Source organism: Neofelis nebulosa, chromosome 14 (assembly GCF_028018385.1).
Source record: "Neofelis nebulosa isolate mNeoNeb1 chromosome 14, mNeoNeb1.pri, whole genome shotgun sequence".
Lineage (NCBI taxonomy): Eukaryota > Metazoa > Chordata > Mammalia > Carnivora > Felidae > Neofelis > Neofelis nebulosa.
In genome coordinates this window covers 49,868,659-49,888,306 of record NC_080795.1, presented here as the reverse complement: position 1 = coordinate 49,888,306, position 19,648 = coordinate 49,868,659, and positions in this window count along the sequence as shown.

Genomic DNA, 19,648 nt, shown 5'->3' with positions numbered 1-19,648 from the left:
TCACACCAGCTGCTGGCATCCATCCCTCCACAGTCACAGGTGCTGTGGGCACCAAGGCCACACTAGACCACTGGGGGGAGCACGCCTGCCTGCTTACCTGGGAAGACGCTTCCCTGGACTCCACACACTGACTCTCAGGGACGTTAGTTGAGAAAGACCCCATGTGGGGGAAGAGGGAGTGAGGCCTGGGGATACTGCTTAGGGGAATTGCCAAATGCCATGGGGAGGGGCTTTAGTCTGCATGGACTGCCATCACAAAATGCCACAGACTCAGTGGCTTAAACGGCAGAAATTTATTTTTTCCCCTTTCTTGGCTAGAAGTCCAAGATCAAGGCATCAGCAGGTTTGGTTTCTTCTGTCCTTGGCTTGCAGATAGCCACCTTCTCGCTGTGTCCTCACAAATTCTTTCCTTTGTGATTATTGTTAAAAAGAAAACCTCAGCCGCCAAATGACATCACTTAAGCCATGTGATCAGTCTGGACTTAATACCTAACCTAACTGCAGTTTCAATATCCCCCAGAAATGTAGTCTCAACCTGTCAGTCAGGAATTTTCCCATCAGCCTCAGTGAGGCATCTATCACAGAGGCCCTCCAACCCCTCAAAGAAGATGAGATAATCCACCTAATAAGCCCCGCTGCCCTTTCCCTTAAGGGAAGGTGACCTCCTGGAGCAATCCTTTCTTTTCTTTTGCTTATAACTACTTGCCTGACCCTCCTTCCTATAAAACCCTCCTATTCCGTACAACTCCTTGGAAATCCCCTCTGCTTGCCAGATGGGATGCTGCCCGATTCATGAATTGATTAATAGAGCCAATTCGGTCTTTAAATTTTATTCAGTTGAATTTTTGTTATTTAACAGCGTGCATCCCTGATGTCTCTCCAGGTGTCCGAATTTCCTCCTTTTACAAGGACATCAGCCATATTGGATTACAGCCCACACTAACAGGCTCATTTTGACTCGGTCGTCCCTGCTTTCAGGGCCCTATCTCCAAATAGAGTCACATTCTGGAGAATGGAGGGGTTTAGGCTTCAGTGTATGGATTTTAGGAGGACACAGTTTAGCCCATAACAAGCCGTGTAGGAGGATAAAACCACAGGGCATCCTTGGCTTTGGAGCTTTGAAAGGACGGAAGGTGGAAAGCAAAGATGCTAACAGCTAGAACCAAGGGTGAGGTCTAGAGTTTAAAACCGTCAGTTAGGATTGAGGTTGTTATGGGTTGTTCCCCTCCCCAGCCTCCCCCCTCAAGAAGATATGTTGAAATCCTAACCTTTGGTACCTTAGAATGTGACCTTATTAAAAATAGAGCCTTTATAAAGGTCGTCAAGTTGACATGAGGTGATCAGAGTGGGCCCTAATCCAACCTGACTGGTGTTCTTATAAAAGGGAAATCTAGACACAGGAAGATGATGAGAATGAGGAAGGTCAAAGGGATGGATCCAGGAGTGAAGGAACGCCAAAGATTGCCAGGAAACCACCAGAAGCTGGAAAGAGGCAAGGAAGGGCTCCCCTACAATTTTCAGAAGAAGCATTAGCTCCTTTCTTGACCTCACTATTTAGATATTATTCTTATAACATCAGTGTTAGCTGGATTTAGAATTTTTTAAAATTCTAGAATTTCAAAATTTTAGAATTTTAAATTTAGAATTGAAAAAAAAATCTTATCTCAGACCTGCCTTTTGATCTTCTGGAATCTCTTTCTCTCTCTCTCTCTCTCTCTCTCTCTCTCCTCTCTCTCTTTCCTTATAGTACATCCTTTAGAATTTCTGCTAGTGAGAGTTTGGAGGTCAACCTCCTCAGTGTTTATCTGAAAATGTCTTTATTTCGCCCTTGTTCTTGAGAAGTGGTTCTGCTAAGTATTTCAATCTAGGGTGGCAGTTATCTTATCTCAGTGTTTGCAGATATTTTCTTACTGTTTTCTGACTTCCTTGTTGCTGCTAAATCAGCCATCAGCCTAGGTGTCCCCTTGTTTTGTTATCTCTCCTCCTCACTAACGATGTCTTTGCCTCTGATATGTGCACTTTTGCCGTGATGTGTCCGGGCACCTTCTCTTGTCTGCCTTCTTATTTATTCTGCTGAGAAGTCTCTTTTCCAGGTGCTCTTAGCCAAAGGTGGCACCACTGTTGCTTCTGTTCCCTCTCAAGTCACTCTCTGCTTCTCAGAATCTCTCTTCCCAGCTGCCCACCAGCCCTTCTCATAGACTTATAAACATACATCTACTCTGATTGCCCCCTGGAGGAGCGAGGCTTCTCGTTTTTCCTTGGGTCTCTGTGTGCAGGCAACCAAAGCAGCACCTGGCTCTGGGGGTGGCTGCGGACCCCTGAAACGGGGTCAGAGGAAGAGAAAGCCACTAACAGGGTAAGTGAGACCTCTAATGCCTGGGGCTACAATGGCTTCAAATCTTTATGTGTGGAGAAAATATGTGTGATTTGAAGTCAGCTCGCCTTTGAAAGAGGAATGTCAGAAACATCACTGGTACTGAAATAAACTCTTTGTTTACCCTCAGCCGTCAGGGAACACACGTTTAGCTCATCACCGTTGAGGATGCCAGATCCCTGTGACAATCAGAGGCTTTGCTGGTGGCAGTGAATAGGAGGCTCTGCCGTGGTGACGATGGGCCAAGACTTTTATCTTCCATTGATGGCTCTCAAAGCTGAGACCTTGATGAACTTTTCCTCTTGTTAAGCAGGTCAGAATGAGGAAAGGAGGTAAAATACCTCAAAAGGATGACATTCTTTACTTCTTTCTAAAAGGTTTTCATTGGAAAATGGTGCTTTATTTTATGAAGTCACATAACAAAACGAATTTTGCTCTGATGGAGACCAAAACAGACCACTGGCGATAAAAACACAGGCTTATATTAGGAGACAAAATTAAAGGCATCCCTTATTGGCCATTTATTTTCTTCTGTAAATGTTCTGTTTAATTTTTAACAAATTTTAAATTAAAAAAAATTTTTTAATGTTTACTTATTTTTGAGAGAGAGACAGAGCATGAACAGGGGAGGGTCAGAGGGAGAGGGAGACACAGAATCCGAAGCAGGCTCCAGGCTCTGAGCTGTCAGCACAGAGCCTGACGGGGTACCTGAACCTACAGATCACAAGATCAGGACCTGAGCCAAAGTTGGGAGCTTAACTGACAGAGCCACCCAGATGCCCCATGTTATGTCATTTTTCTCTTTCAGATTACCTTTAAAAAATTCACCTTTCTTACTAATCATCTAGTATGAATAATATGCTTCTACTTGGTGACTTTAAAACTTATTTCTTTCTATCCTAGAGAAGTTTTTAATTTTATATGCTCAGATTTGTCAATGTTTCCTTTTTTTTGTTTGTTTGTTTGGGGTTTTTTTTTTGCTTCAGGTTTTGCCTTGTTTTGGAAGGCCTTTCTTGCTGCAAGATTCAGAGAGATATTCTAATTATCTAGGTTTTGTTTTTACAGCTCCATCTTTAATCCACTTGGAATTTATTTTGTTGTATGGTATGAGATAGGAACCCAACTTAATTATTTTCCCTTTGTGATTATTCCTCATTGCTTCTCACTGGCCTATTTGGCTGCCTTGAAAAAAACGTGCCTGTAAATTATCAGCCCACAATGTATTCCTGAGATCAGCAGTAGGATTCTGTTCTGTTGTAGCTGCATAAGTGGTGGGCTTTATTCTAAGTGGCAAAACTGCAGGTGAAACCAACCACGAATGCTTAGTTGCAGTAAACACAAACAGCTTGCTGTTTTTCTTCCAGAAAATGCTCTGTCACTCTACCACCCCAGAGTCATTTTCATTCAAATTCAAAAGGAATTATTATATTTTTATGATGTTATTATATTATTTATTGTGTATGTATAATGTAATTTCTTATATTATTATACATTTACTTTATACTCTGCACCCTGTGAATTATCATATAAGATAAAGCCCTGTGCTCAAAGTGCTTATAGTCTTATGGGGAAACTAATTCATATGTATCTATATATATATGTATCTATATATATGTATCTACATAATGAACAGATACATATATACGCCTGCAGACAAGATGGAGAAACACTCCAAGGCAGTTTATATTAATACACCATGAGCGCTGTAATGAGTCTCTGCCTCCCTCCAAGTCCCCAAGCGGGTAGGATGGTGTTGCCATTTTCATTTGCCCGGAACAAAGTAGGGGATTGGTAAATGTTGGTGTGCGGTAATAGGTGGCCCTGGGAATGAGAGAAGAGAGACATCGTGATAGTTAATAAAGGTCAGAGGATGGTTCTAGAGGTGGTACGGTGCCCATGCCAAGGATTTGGAGAGATGGAAAACAGGAGGAAGGGGCCACCAGGTTTATCTGCCCCTAAGCATTGTCTCCCTGGGAACCAATTTTCTGTTTTCACATCAGTTCAGGTTGTCTGGGAGGGAAATGAAAAGCTGCAAACGTGATGTTGATCTCCTTCAATCATTGGTCTTCAGATGCTCCCAGGGCCCTGTGGCTTTTCAAACCCGTGGAAATAAATTCTCTGGGAGCAGCTTCCCTGCTGAGTCTCCTTTCCGCAGGAGGGACCAGCCAAGCGTGAGGCTCGGGCCCAGAATCCATCTGTCACAGGGCATTAGCTCTGCGAGCGAGCGCACACCGTGCTCACGGAGCAGAAGAGGCAGAACACCCTCGTCATTCCCTGCCTCCTCCCAGACTCAGCTCTAGTGTCAGTCAACAAACAGCTGCAGGGTTTCTGCCCGAGCCCAGGAGTGACACCGTTGGCCCCAAAGATGCTGACCCTTCAAGCCAGGGCTGAGGGGCACAAAGAAAGGATGATAAAGACAAAAGAATGGACCCCGGCTGGCATCCTGAGCCAAACCCCCTGAATTTGCCCCCCTACCTGGGGAGGAGTAGTGTGCCTGTGGCATGGGTGTGGCAAATACAGGCCCGTGCAAAGCAGGCTCCTCTGATGCTCCTCCCAGGAGTAAAGTGGGAAACCTGAGACCCTCCTTGTCTCCCAGGGGCGGGAGGATGGTCCTCGGAGAACCTGGGGAAAAACAGGTTTTCTTCCCTCCTGAAGTATGTTCTTGGCTCCACCCAGCCCTGAAGAGAAACAATCTCATTCCCACAATGACCACACATAATTGTTTTGTTTTAAATGAGATTTAGTGAAGAGACTTCGGGCAATTACTGTCTTCTGTTTTCCTTTCTCTCTTATTGGAAATTTGGGGCTGCATGCAGGGCGTGAACTAGGAAATGGCCTGGGTTCTCGCACCTGCACCTTCCTACCCCTAGTGCAAGCCAATTTTCCTCCCCAGACATGGGTACTGGAAGCCGAATTTGCCTTCCCTACCCTCCCGCCCCAAGATTTCCCCTAACTGCTGCTGTATTAAAGCTGTCACGGGAAATACCAAGGAGATCCACAGCCTAGGATAAGTTCCCCTGCCCCTCCCGTGTGTCTCAGAGCCATGCCCTCTGCCGCCCCAACTTATGATTGCTGGTAAGCCTGTCTGCCACGGGGATGAGTCTCTACGGCCCCAGCAATCCTGCTCCCCATCCCTCATGATTCCTTGTTCCCCAAAGCCCTAGCTGGTCCTCTCCAGGCCACGCTGGTCACCACTAGCTCCAGATTAAACCACCCTCTGTACTGCAGTCAACCTGTCTGTAAAATGAGGATGCTATTTGCCTCCAGGATGGTTTGGAGACCTTGGTGACAAAATAACTGCAAAGCACTTATGTTTGGCTCTGCACAGAGCGTGTCTGGAAAAAGTGCATGCTGGCTGTGGCTGCCACGCTCCCAACCTCGTCATCCCATTTCGGCCTTGAAGACATTTTTTGTAACTTTTGCATTTGTGGAAATCAAAACAATACACTCTAACCCTCTCCTCTCAGAATGGGTAGGGACTCTTCCTCCTTGGCATCCCACAAGAGACACCCCTCTCGAAGGACTCCGCGAAGGGTCCTTTCCACACTCCTGTCCTCCTTGGTCTCCAGTCTGCTGCTCTGAGCACAGGCTTTTCTCTGGATGTCAGGGCTAAGGCTTTTGATCCCAACGGAACAAAGTCTAACGAGTGCTGAGACCAGCACTCATAGCTCACACAGAAACTTGGCTGCCTTTTGAGTTCTAGCCTGAAAGCAAGCCTGCCTTCCTGCCAGGGTCACAACAGGGAGAAACAACACGCATTCACTCAGTATTTACTGAGCACCTCCTTCCTGTCGGCACTGTTCTAGCAACTAGGGATACATCAGTGCACAAAACCGGCAGATATTCCTGCCCTCATGGAGCTTGTGTTCCAGCAGGGAGGGCAGTGGGGACAACAAAGAATATGAAAAAACAGAAATAAGTTAACACAAATTAATCCTCCAGCAGATTATCGCACTGAACTAGCATACCTCAAATTTAAAATTTAGAGGTGCCTGGGTAGCTCAGACGATTAAGCATCTGTCTTCAGCTCAGGTCACGATCTCACTGTTTGTGGGTTCAAGCCCCCATCAGGCTCTCTGTTGACAGCTCAGAGCCTGGAGCCTGCTTTGGATTCTGTGTCTCCTTTTCTCTTTGCCCCTCTCCCACTTGTGCTCTGTCTCTCACTGTTTCTCAAAAATAAATTTTAAAAATATTAAAAGGTTTTTAAATGTGTGCATTTATTCCCAGTGGCAGTTTCATTCAGACCATAATGGCCGTGGTGACTGCTCTCATCTCCTGAGGCCACAGGGACCGGTCAGAGAGCTCTGCAGAGATTTCTTTAAGTTTCTCTTTTCAAACCCCACACGCGTAGAAGAGTGGACCCAGGAAAATGTACCCTACGCCCACTTACACAAATGTTTGATGCGTGCCGTAAGAAACCAGAAAGAATGCAAGTGTAAAAGGCACTTCACCATAAGCCAGTGAGGGCTGGTTCAGATACTTTAAGAAGAAAAGGCCGGCACAATATAGAACACTGAGGAAAGAATCACCTCAAGGGGTCTGTACCCTTAGCAACTTCTCCCAGGCAGCAGAAGTAGGTTCTGTGGCAGAGTTAACTGAAGGAGAAGGTGCATGCTTCTAAACTAATGAGCCCTGCGCATTGAGAAGTGCCTTCTAGAACCTTTATTTACTCTAGATAGTCACACACACGGCCGTTTTTAGTTGTCTATTTAATCTCTACTTTCTATGAGAACCTTCCTTCACAACTTCTGCCTACCATGAAAAACTCCAGGGGCGCCTGGGTAGCTCAGTCGGTTAAGCATCTGACTCTTGATTTCAGCTCAGTCATGATCTCACGACTCATGAGTTCGAGTCCCTAGTCAGGCTCTGTGCAGACACTGTGAAGCGTGCCTGGGATTTTGTCTCCCTTTCTCTCTGCCCTTCCCCCCACTCACACACATACATATTCTCTCTCTCTCTCAAAAAGATATAAACATGAAAAGAAAAGAAAAGAAAAGAAAAGAAAAGAAAAGAAAAGAAAAGAAAAACTCTAGCTCCAAATCCTTGCATAGCCAGTATTTCTTGTCCTCTGGGCATCAGCTCATATGTTGCCCAATCCTGAGTAGTTGAGGATATACCCTTCAACCCACACTCTCTACCTACTTGGTCACTTCCTTTAAAGGAAGAACCAAATATAATTTATTTCATTTTATCAGAACTAAATATAATTGGAAATGATCTTTTTCACTCATTCATTTCTTTGCTCACTTGTTTATTGGACGTCTGTCTCCACCAGAAGATAAGCTCCATGGGAACAGAAAACTTATCTTGTTCTGTCTCTCGCCAGCTTCTAAAGCAGTGTTTGGCAAGAGTAAATGTACAATAAATATTTGCTAAATAAATGAATAAAAAACTGTCAGCTTTGATTTAACAAATCAGCTTCGATTTCGCAACTACCTCAAGTAACCATCTTATTTCCCTTCCTTTTTTTCACAGTCCAATGTTCTACCTCCACTTTTGATCACTCTTTCCCTGGTCTGGCCCCATCGCCTCCCTGGAGCAGCTCTCTTGAAGGTCAGCCACGGTCACCTTCAAGGTCAGACCCAATGGCCTTTCCTCACGTTCAGTTGCTTTATCTCCAGATCTGGCAATAGGGAATCTTCCTGAGATGCTTCTCACGGATGTGACCCTAGACTAAACTGAGCCCTTTTCTTTTCTATATGTTTTTACTTTGCTCCCTAAATATGTGTTCTTCCTACTGCCCTATCAAGTAAGACTATTCCCTGGGGTTCTATCCTTAGAGGGTTGCTTTTCCCTCTCTCTCCTCTTACATCAAAATTCACCCCAATGCTCGGTCTTCACCATTTGTCATCTGGATGATACTCATGGGAATTAGAGCAACAATTCATAAATGGCAGTCCTTTTTCTTTTCTTCTTCTTCTTCTTCTTTTTAAGGAACAATATTTAGTCCTTTTCAAAATGTTACAGTAAAACCAGGTGGAAGAGAATGGCTTTAGCAGTTAAAAAAAAAAAAGTACAAATCTGGGGTTTGGCCGTTAAAAGTTATGTACAGCAATGGGAGGAGAAGAAAAGGCAAGAAGTTGTTTCACATTACAGACCTCCCCTCTCTCCAAAGTCCAAAACTTGCCTACCAAGTCAGAAAAGAGACAGTTGATTCACAAGCTGCAGGTTTGAACTTGAGTAAGACATTTAAATTTTTTTTTTTTAACGTTTATTCATTTCTGAGAGACAGAGAAAGAGCATGAGTTGATGAGGGTCAGAGAGAGAGGGAGACACAGAATCTGAAGGAGGCTCCAGGCTCTGAGCTGACAGCACAGAGCCCGACATGGGGCTCAAACTCACAAGACATGAGATCGTGACCTTAGCCGAAGTTGGACATTTAACCGACTGAGCTACCCAGGCACCCCTTGACATTTATAAAAACCTAGACAGGGGCAGTGTCCTCCCCAGCCCAGGTGCCACTAGGCACAGCACAGGAGACTAAAAACTCAGTGGAAAGGGGAGGGAGAAGACTGGGCACTCAGGGGTTGTGAGTGTCAGCACCCCACATCTGGCTCAGGGATTTGGGGAGTAAACAAAACCTACTTGGAAAAGAATAGGGAAAGAAAACTAGCAATTGCCTTCTGCAGGGGTGGGGAAGGAGAGGTAGGGGCAGGAGCAGAAGCGTCTCACATCACAAACCTAACTTGGGAAACCACAAGGGACCATCTTCATCTGGCCTTAAGAGGAAGGCCACATGGATGATGGGAGAGTCCACAGGAGGGAAAAGGAGAGGAAACGTGGCTGGGAGGGGGCAACAGCCCCTTCCTTTCTGGGCACAGGAAGGCAGGCAGGGCAATAGGTCTAGGCAGTGACCTCACAAGCAAGCCGTTTTTGCAGCTTCAAGATCACCCAGCTGCCCACCTCCCCCACCCCCCACCCCCCACTTACTCATTCTGCTGGCTGGCTGGTGGGTGGCTCTGCCATGGGGCCCTGCCTCTTCTGTGTCCCCCCCCCCCCCCCCCCCCCCCCGCCGGGGGCAGCACTAGCCTCTGCCCCTTTGGTCTGGGGCTCCTGGTCCTCTCAGGGGCATCAAGAGCCTTCCCTTCCTGGGCTGTGCCTTCCTAGCCCACAGTTCTTTTGCCTGAAGCACATGTAGGATTGTTTTTCTGCATCCGCTTTGAGGAATGACCGGTCATGTGACTTACTTCTGTCAGTGAGATGTGAAGGAAAGTGTTATGTGTCACTTCAGGGCAGCAGTTTTATGAGCCAGCCCTTGGTTCTTCCTGTTCCCCTTTCCCAGTCCCTGTGACCACGGAGAACATGTTGAGATGGAGCCTCCATCAGACCGAATCTCTGAGTAACTAGGATGAACAGAGTCCCCTTCCTAAATTAAAGTGGCCGCAGCGAATGAATTACAAAATAAGCACCATTGTTTCCAGCCCCTGGGATTTCCCTGAGGATGGTAATTGTAGCATCATCTGGCCCGGCCTGACCCATACAACAGCTCAATCTGAGATTTTTCCCAAACTCCGGCTGCCTTCAAAAGGATTTCGATCTGCCTTGGGGCACCTGAGTGGCTCAATCAGTTAAGCACCTGACTTTGGCTCTGGTCGTGACCTCGTAAGCTCACAGGTTTGAGCCCTGCATCAGGTTCCCTGCTGTCAGAGCAGATCCCGCTTCAGATCGTCTGTACCTCCTTCTCTATACCCCTCCCCTGCTTGTACTCACTCTCAAAAATAAACACCAAAAAAAAAAAAAAAAAAAAATTTCCCTCTGGCTTTACTGAAAGAAATGTAAGCCCAATGTATCCATACCCGAACTCATCGTTTTCCTCCCCAACCTTAGTACATACCTCTCTCCCTGACTTTTCTAGTTCAGTTAATGGCACCAACACTCTTCTGAAAACCTAAACTTTATGTAATGAGTTACCTCATTTTGTCCCTGTTCTATTGTTCCCATGGGTGCCTCCCGGGTCTAGCTGTGGCCTCTTCGTTCCTGGATTATTACACCGCTGGAGTCATCTCACTGCTTCTGTCTGCCTCTATTCTCTTCACGTTATGATCAACTATCCTTTCTTAGCCATTGGCCATTTATGAATGTGCTAAACGTAAATATCTGGACCACATGGTTCCTTTGCTTGAAAACTTCAATATGTCCCCATTGTTTGCTGACTACACTCTCAATCCTTGCTCTGGCATCTGAGACCTTATTTTCTCTCCCTTCTCACCCCCTCACGCAGGACTCCTTTGCACGGATGTTACGTGAGCACTCGCCCACTTACCTCACTAGAAATGGGAGACAACCTGGGCTGGTTTGTCTCTGGTGCTCTCAGAAGTAATTCCTGGTCTGTGGTTTTCCTCCCGTATGTGACTATCAAAACTCAAGTCTCCCTTCACAATTCTGCAGAGATGCCACTTTCTTCACAGAACCTTCTCTGATCACTCCAACCCAAAGTGGTTCTTCTCTGACCCCTGGGGCTCTTGTTCTGCTGTACTTTTTACTGTCATAGTGATATCTGCAGCTGTCTCATCTCCCTTAGTGGACACCAAGCTTTTCTCCTGAAGTGAGTATCTGTGGCTTCCCCACAGAGCAACTTGGGATTTTTCATAAACCCTTTTTAAGTGAAGAAGCACCAGGACATGAAATTTGTGTGACTGAGAGAAGTCACAGGAGAGGTTCACATTTTGACAAAACAGAGCTATATTAAGCCTCAGGCAATAGTTGGTCTTATTATTGTTTTCCAGTGTTGTAGCCAATAAGAAACAGACCATCACTGGGTTACGAAATTTCATTTTATACGAATTAGAGATATACTGCTGGTGATAATAACCATCCAAATATTAGAAACATCTGTAGCTCACCTTCATTAGCTTTTCCTGTACAGTATATTGAGGAAATACTGCCAGACTTCAACTGTATGCTACTTATGATTCTTTAGTCATAGCAAAACACTGGAAAAGTAAGTGAAAACCTTTAAATCTCCCTATTGTCATTTCTTGGGGGCGGGGGAGGAGCGGGAAATCCTTAACGAAATGGCTTTTTTTTCTTTTTTACTTTTTAAAAATGTGTATTTATTTTTGAGAAAGAGAGAGAAATAGAGAGAGAGAGAGCTAGAGCACGAGTGGGGGAGGGGCAGAGAGACAGGGAGAGACAGAATCTGAAGCAGGCTCCAGGCTCAGAGCTATCAGCCCATAGACTGATGTGGGGCTCGAACCCATGAACCACGAGATCATGACGTGAATTAAAATCGGATGCTCCACCGGTTGAGCCACCCAGGCGCCCCGAAATGACCCCTTTATAATGCTCTCTTTGCTCTTAGATTTCAGCTGCCACCCCTACCCATCTCACCCTGGGAATATGGATGACATCATGTTATAAAGTAATGAGTGACAGGGGACTGGTGACTCTCTACACATAGGAAACAAACACAAATGTAAACTTGCTCTGAGAGGTCTCCGTATCAGTAGTTCTTAATCTGTAGTGCCCAGCCAGCATCACCTGGGCACTTGTTAGAAATGCAACTTCTTAAGTCCTTTCTTAGACCTGCCAATCCAGAAACAGTAGCAATGGGGCCTGAATACTCAACAAGGCCTTCCTGGTGATTCTGATGCACATGCTCATTTGAGAACCACTGTTTTATATCATCTGACTAAAGTCAGGAGAGCTGAGAAATTCCCAGGATGGCCAGAAAATATCTCTGGGCTTTGGGTTGCTCATCTGTTCTTAATATATTAGGTCTCTTCCTACAGTGACAGAAGGCTCAGATTTGATGAAGGGAGTGTTGTCATAGCTTACCAAATATTCTTCCGCATGAGAGATACAATTACAGTTTTACCTTGTCCTTTTGATTAAATAAACAGAGACCCACTCAAAGTAGCTTAAGTAGGGGGAGTGGGATTAATGTCAAAATCACATAAACAGATTAGGAGACGGGCCCCTGAGTAGCTCAGTCGGTTAAGTGTCTGACTTTGGCTCAGGTCACGATCTTGCTGTTCCTGAGTTCAAGCCCCACCTCAGGCTCTGTGCTGACAGCTCAGAGCCTGGAGCCTGATTCGGCTTCTGTGTCTCCCTCTCTATCTGCCCCTCCCCCACTCATGCTCTGTCTTTCTCTCAAAAATAAATAAATGTTAAAAAAATTTTAAAAAAAAGAGAGATTAGGAGAATCCCTTGGACATCTAAGAAGGGGAGAACTAAAATATGGCAGGACCTCAGGCAGTGTGGAGCTGAAAGATGGTTCTGAATTCAAATTTTTTTCAAAACATCCTGGCAGAGCTTTAATACTATACCATGATTATGATACAATTATAGTCTTATATGCCTACTTTTAAAAAATCTGCCTACCAATTACTTCCTCTGTTTAATCATGCTTCTGATCCCCCATTATTTGGGGCTGCAGGGATAATTCTAATTCTTATCGTTCTAATGCTAGAAGATGTTGGAATTCTAGACCAGCCAGAGTAGAGACAACTCCCCAAAATTTTACACTTTCAGTTGTGACTTGGGAAAGACCAGGCCTTAGGAACGAGGGCCGTGCTCCAATGCTAAGTTCAAAACAGAAACAGACCTGCCCTAACAAAGAATGGAACCAGCCTGCCAGGACCCAAAGAATCCACCAGTAACTTAACCATAATTTCAATACAAAGAGAAGCACACCTAGGAAAATGTAGTCAAATTGCTGAAAACCAAATGTGAAGAGAAAAACCTTGAAAGCAGTCGTATTTTTTTTTAAAACGAAGCCACAAAGAAGGAGAGAAAAGGATGAATTATGACTGACTTTTCATCATAAAGAATGGAGTCTGACAACAATGAGATGACAACTTTGAAGTTCTGCAACAGACGGAAAGACACTGAGCAACAGAATGCTTTATTCAGTAAAAAATATACTTCAAATTTAAGGTGAAATAAAGCTATTTTCAGAATAACAAAAGCCTAGAGAATTTGTTGACAGTAGACCTGCCTGATAAGAAATGCTAAGGGAAGCCTCCAGGCTAAGAAGAAAGAACACTAGGCAGAAAGTTGAATCTACAGGACAGAGAAAATCAGAAATAGTAAATATTGGGGCACCTGGTTGGCTCAGTCAGTTCAGCATCCAACTTCGGCTCAAGTCAGGTCAGGATCTTGCTGTTTGTGAGTTCGAGCCCCACGTCTGGCTCAGTGCTGACAGTTCAGAGCCTGGAGCCTTCTTCAGATTCTGTGTCTCCATCTGTCTCTCTGCCCCTCTCTCACTTGTGCTCATGCACATGCTCTCTCTCTCTTTTTGAGAAATAATAAATGAATAAACTTTTAAAAAATAGTAAATGTTATTTGAAAAATATAAAAGAGTATCTTTTTCCTACTGCTAATTTGTTTGAAAGACAACTGATTATTTAAAGCAAAAATAAGACATTGCATTGCAGTGTTTCATGACTCACATAGACAAATAACAAGAGTGAAAAGGATAGGCGAGAGCAATAGAATTTTGCTGTTGTAAGGTTCTTATATTTTATGTGCACTCGTGAAATATTAACTCTAAGTGGACAGTTGTAAGTGAAGAATTCATTTGTCATCTATCTAGAAGCAGCCATAAAAATATCAATGCAGAGGAAATAGAGGAATTAAAATGGAATATTAAAAAACACATTAATTCAAAAGACAGGAAAAGAAAAGATAAATAGGATAGGATAACTTGGAAGTAAATACCAAGATGCGATGCTTAAACCCGGCCATATTAATAGTGCTACTAAATGTAAATGAATTAAACCTTGCAAGTAAAAGGAAGAAGCAATCAGAGTAGACTATAAAGCGAAAGCTGCCCGGAGGAGACAGAAACACAATTTAAATAAATCAGCAGGGACAGGTTGGGAGTAGAAAGATGGAAGCAGTAAGAGTAAGAAGGCTGGCATGAATATTCCAGCACAAAGTAAAATTGCAGACAAGGAATATTAGCAGTGATAAAAGGGTAGTGCATAGTAATAAACGGTTTAATTCATCAAGAAGACATAACAATCATGCATGTTATGCAATTAATAACAGAGGTTCAGAATACAGGAGGGGGAAAAAAAAACCCTGAGAGAATCAAAGGGGAAAATCGACACACCTACATGAAACTGCAGATTTTATTACCCCTCTCTCAGTAACTGATGGAGATTTAGCCATACTATCAACCAACTTGACCTGATTAATATTTGCAGACCCCTAACACCACACCCAACACCTGCAGAAAGCACGTTATTTTCCATTGCACTGGGAATGTTTGCCAAGATAAGCAAAAGCTAGACAATAAAATATGTCCCCACAGGTATCAAAAGATCAATATCTTAGAGTCTGTTTTCTGGCCAAATTAGAATTATGTTAGAAATCAATAATAAGGGGCACCTGGGTGGCTCAGTCAGTGGGCGTCCTACTTCAGCTCAGGCCATGATCTCATGGTCTGTGAGTTCCAGCCCCGCGTCGGGCTCTGTGCTGACAGCTCGGAGCCCGGAGCCTGCTTCGGATTCTGTGTCTCCCTCTCTCTCTGCCCCTCCCCTGCTCATGCTCTGTCTCTCTCTGTCTCAAAAATAAATAAACGTTAAAAAATTTTTTTAAAAAATCAATAAGATACCGAGAACATTCCCGAATATTTGGAATTAGTGCAAGATGTACAGATGCAGATAGCAATCACCAAGTGTGATAAAACATTTTACCTAAATAACAGTGAGGGATGAAGCCACAGCACGGTGTAAAAGGATATGTATAACTATAAGGATATTAGAGAAGAAGAAAGATTTAAAATCAATGATCTAGGCTTCTACTTTAAGAAACTAGAATAAGAACAAATCAAATTCAAAGTGATTAGAAAGTGGGAAATGAAGAGCAGGAATCAGTGAAACAGAGAGCAAAGAATATGGAAATTAACAAAGCCAAAAGGTGGTATGTCGGAAAGAGAAACAAAATTGATAAGCCCCTAGTAAGTCTGATTAAGAAAAAGAGAAAATTATCAATACCAAGAGTAAGAGAGGAGGGATCATTATTTTATTTTATTTTTTTTAATTTTTTTTTTTTAATGTTTTTATTTTTGTGACAGAGAGAGACAGAGCATGAGCAGGGGAGGGGCAGAGAGAGAGGGAGACACAGAATCGGAAGCAGGCTCCAGGCTCTGAGCTGTCAGCACAGAGTCTGACGTGGGGCTCGAACCCACAGACTGTGAGATCATGACCTGAGCCGAAGTCGGACGCTTAACCGACTGAGCCACCCAGGCGCCCCAGAGGGCTCATTATTTTAAATGCTACAAACATTTAAAGGATGATAAAAAATATTGTAAATAGCTTTATAACAATAACATTTGGCAACTTACATAAAGTCAACAGATTCCTTAGAAATCATAGCCCAAACTGAAAGATATTCTAGTAGCTTTTTATTTATTAAACAAATTTAACTGATAGTCAAATCTTTCCCACAAAGAAAATTCCAGGCCTAGATGGTTTCACTGGTGAATTCTGTCAAATATTTATGAAATAATGCCAGTTTTACACAGATTTATTCAGAAAATAAAGGAGGAAACACTTGCTGACTAATTTTTTTCACGAGGCCATCATCTCCCAGATAACAGCCTGACAAGTATCACAAAGAAAGAAAATTAAAGACCAATATCTGGACACAGATGCAAGAATCCTTAACAAAATAATAAATCAACTCCAGCAATATATAAAGAAAATAATACATCACGATCAAGTTGGGTTTCCTTCCAAATTTTTAAATGGCTTACCATTGGAAAATCAATCAGTGTAATTCATATAGTAACAGTGTGTGGGTGAAAAACAATACAAACATCTCAGTAGAAGGAGAAAAGGCATTTGACAAAATTTACCAGCCCTTCGTGACAAAAACTCTCAGCAAATTGAGACTAAAAGGGAACTTGCTCAATATGGTAGAGCGTCTACAAAAATCCTACAGCTACCACAATACCTAAGGGTTAAATATTGAGCATTCCCTGCCTCCCCAAGCCTTGAAGTCTTGGGCAGAACTTCTTGACAAGCGTTCAAGCTGTTTCCTTTCCCCACCTGACTGGTGCCCTTCACTATTCCTTCTTCCTCTTTTTTCTCTCTTAGAACCGTAGACGTGATGGCAGGAGCCACAGCTACCATCTTCTAACCAGGAAGCAACCTTGAAGAAAAAATAAGCTACTTTCACTGGAGACTCTGTTATCCTGTGCTGAACGCAGTTCCTGGTTAATATAAGAAATGACTTTGGTTGCGTACTTATTGTATCCTGGGCTGTGTTGGAAGTGGTCATTTCTTTTGTCATTTTAACTCCCAACAGCCCTTTGAAGTGGCCATTACTTGCCTTTGCGGCAGATGAGTAAACTGACACACAGTAAGTCAACAATAAACAGAAAAGCTCACTTCCTTCAGGCAAACTTTCTGAAGAAAATTAACCAAATCTTCCTCTTTGTTCCTGTCTAGTGCGTATCTTATCTAGCAACAGACATATTTTAGGTACAGAAGAATACACTTTGGTCATATTCAGAGAGGTCCTTTTGCAGTCTGGGATGAGGTCTTATTCACCATGGCGTTATTAGTGCAGGAACAGAATTAAAAAATATATATATATATAAAACCATATTTAAAAAATAAAATATAGAGACTATACTGCCCTGCAGTGTATTCTTTGGGGTTGTCATTATTAAGAAGACCAGCTATACAGTGGAGACAAGAGCAGGTGGCAATCTGTAGTGTTTGAGCCCTGGGATACCAGGACCTGAAAAGTTCTTGCAATCGGCAGTCTCCCACGGGCACTGGTGCTTGCTGGGACCTGTCTTCACATTCCTCGGACCCCTGAGCCCTACTCTGTTCCCTGTCCCGAGAACCTGTTCCATAAGTGCACAATGCTGTGTTTGAAATCCAGCTGATAAACTGCCCAGCCCGCAGATAGGAAAAAGACCTCTGGCTGGGCGGACTAGTGCTCTGATAATCCCATACTACAGGCAGAGAGGAAGGATAACAGACCTCTTGCAGCGACTGCAAGGTGCTCCCACTGCTGCTTATTGTGTTCCAAGAGGGAGACCTTTCCATCATGGTGCCATTGTGGTCCTGCTCTCTGTGTGTGCGGTTTGTGTCCCTCAGACTGAACTCCTGCCCAGAAGGGTGGCTGTCTCCTCTCTGAGTGTCCTCTTAAAAGCCACGACCTTTCTCCTTCACATTCAAGGTGTACTCAGCTCCCCAGGAAGACTCTGGATGTAACTATATCATTAAAGGAAGCCTCCAAGTGTTTATTTCTGTTTCCATTTTGTCTCTGGTGCTCATTCACATTCACCCATTCACCTGCCCCGCTCCAGCTAGGTGTGAGAAAACGAACTACATTCCAGACAGGGAAAACAGACCAAAGCTAGTTAAGGGCTAAATTGTTTTGGGGCGTTTTTCTCTCTCGGTCCCCTCCTTTTCTATACTCTTCTTTCCCTCTTTCCCTTCCCACGCCCATTTCCTCTTCCATACCATGAAAAATGCGTGATAGGGTTTGAGGTTCAGCTTGGAGTGAAGGGTCACAGTATTTACACCTGAGACTAGAAAGATGATTTATTGTGACAATAGAAAAGATAGAAGACAGAAAAGATGGGCCTGTTAGTATCTAGAGACGGAGGACCAGTCCATTTGGAAGAGAAATGATTCCTGGGTATCTGAAGTGCCTGTCTCTCAGATAATTTTAAGACTTGAGGCCCTGTTGTACCCTGTCACTTCTTCTGAGAAAGCCCAAAGAACTAGATTTTTGGTTTTGTGAGTCTGGCATTATTTCCGTAAGTCTTCAGGCACTAAGTTTATACCCTGAGGTTGACTAGACTGTCAACTTTGAGTGCCCAGCACTCATCAGAACTCAGAATATTTAGGATGAGTCCACCCCCTATCCTGCTGCTCCCCCTTACCACCGAGGCATTGATTTTGTTGTTTTTTTGTTGTTGTTGGTTTTTGCCTGTTAGCCCACAAAGTTCTTGGCTATAATAAATCAAGAATGAACTAGGCAATGCATACTTTTTATCACAATTTTCAAAGTTTCCCCAGCAAGAGCTTGAAATGTGCTAAGGAAGGCTCAGGATTGCCTAACACATAGTTTCTTGCCCTTGCCTAACACATGCTGTTCATTACTCTCAGATAGGGCCCAAGTCATCAGCAGTCAGGGTTTGGGTACCCCAGCATATCACGCAATGTAGTCTGTGGGGGCCCTCATTGATCTTGGGTGGCCACCCCAAAAGTCTGTTGTCCCCAGCAGCCCAGCCAGACCCATGACAGAGGGGAGCTCAGACCCTGCAGGTGAAAAGCAGAGAAAAGTCTGACCTATTTCTTGCCTAGGAAACAACCAAAGAGGCTGCACAATAAGGAACCCAAGGATCTATGAGGATTCTGAGGTCACCCTGCTCCCATGTTATGTTATCTTCCAGGGGCTGGGACTTCCTGTCCCATCACTGACTCTCCAGGACAGAGAGCCAGCCAGTGAACTCTCCCAGGGTATTTTTAAGGTCCTGTCTTTTGGATGTCTGCCCAACTCTGTTTGCCTAGCTGTACCTTCTGACAAGGCCCTGAGCTGCCTTGCTGCCTGAGATTTCTCGTTGGGGTCTTTAATGCAACCTTGATGGTAGCTGAATGCACTGGGGGTACATTTCTTCTTCAGGGAAGATCAGACGTGGTCTGCAAGGAGCTCAGCAGAGCTACCCCCCAATCCAGCAGGTGATCCCTCAGTTTGGCCCTGAATGTCCAGAGAAAACTATTTTTTTTAATGTTTGTTTTTGAGATAGAGAGGGAGGGAGACAGAGCATGAGTGGGGGAGGAGTAGAGAGAGAGAGGGAGACACACAGAATCCGAAGCAGACTCCAGGCTCTGAGCTGTCCGCACAGAGCCTGACGCGGGGCTCAAACCCATGAACCGTGAGATCATGACCTGAGCCGAAGTCAGACGCTCAACCGACTGAGCCACCCAGGTGCCCCAAAACAATTTGTTTTCTTAAGAGGACTTGCACCTTCAGTGAGACCAGCAAAGAGTGAAATGGTATTCTGATCAATTACTTATACTCATAATAATAGCATTTGGGAGCACTTACTTTATACCACTCATGGTGCTGTGTTCCATATACATCGTTTTATTCAATCCCTATGATGACCCAATGAGCTGGTAGTTTTACTATTGTCATTTTGCAGTTTGGGGTAGTGAGACTCAGAGAATATAAATGACATGGTCAAGGCTGAACATCAAGCAAGCGGCAGAGCCAGGAACCAGAAAAAAAACCCAAATTGGTTTGTAATGTGGAAGTCAGTCACTTACACTCTGGGACTAAGTCAATACAGGCGGA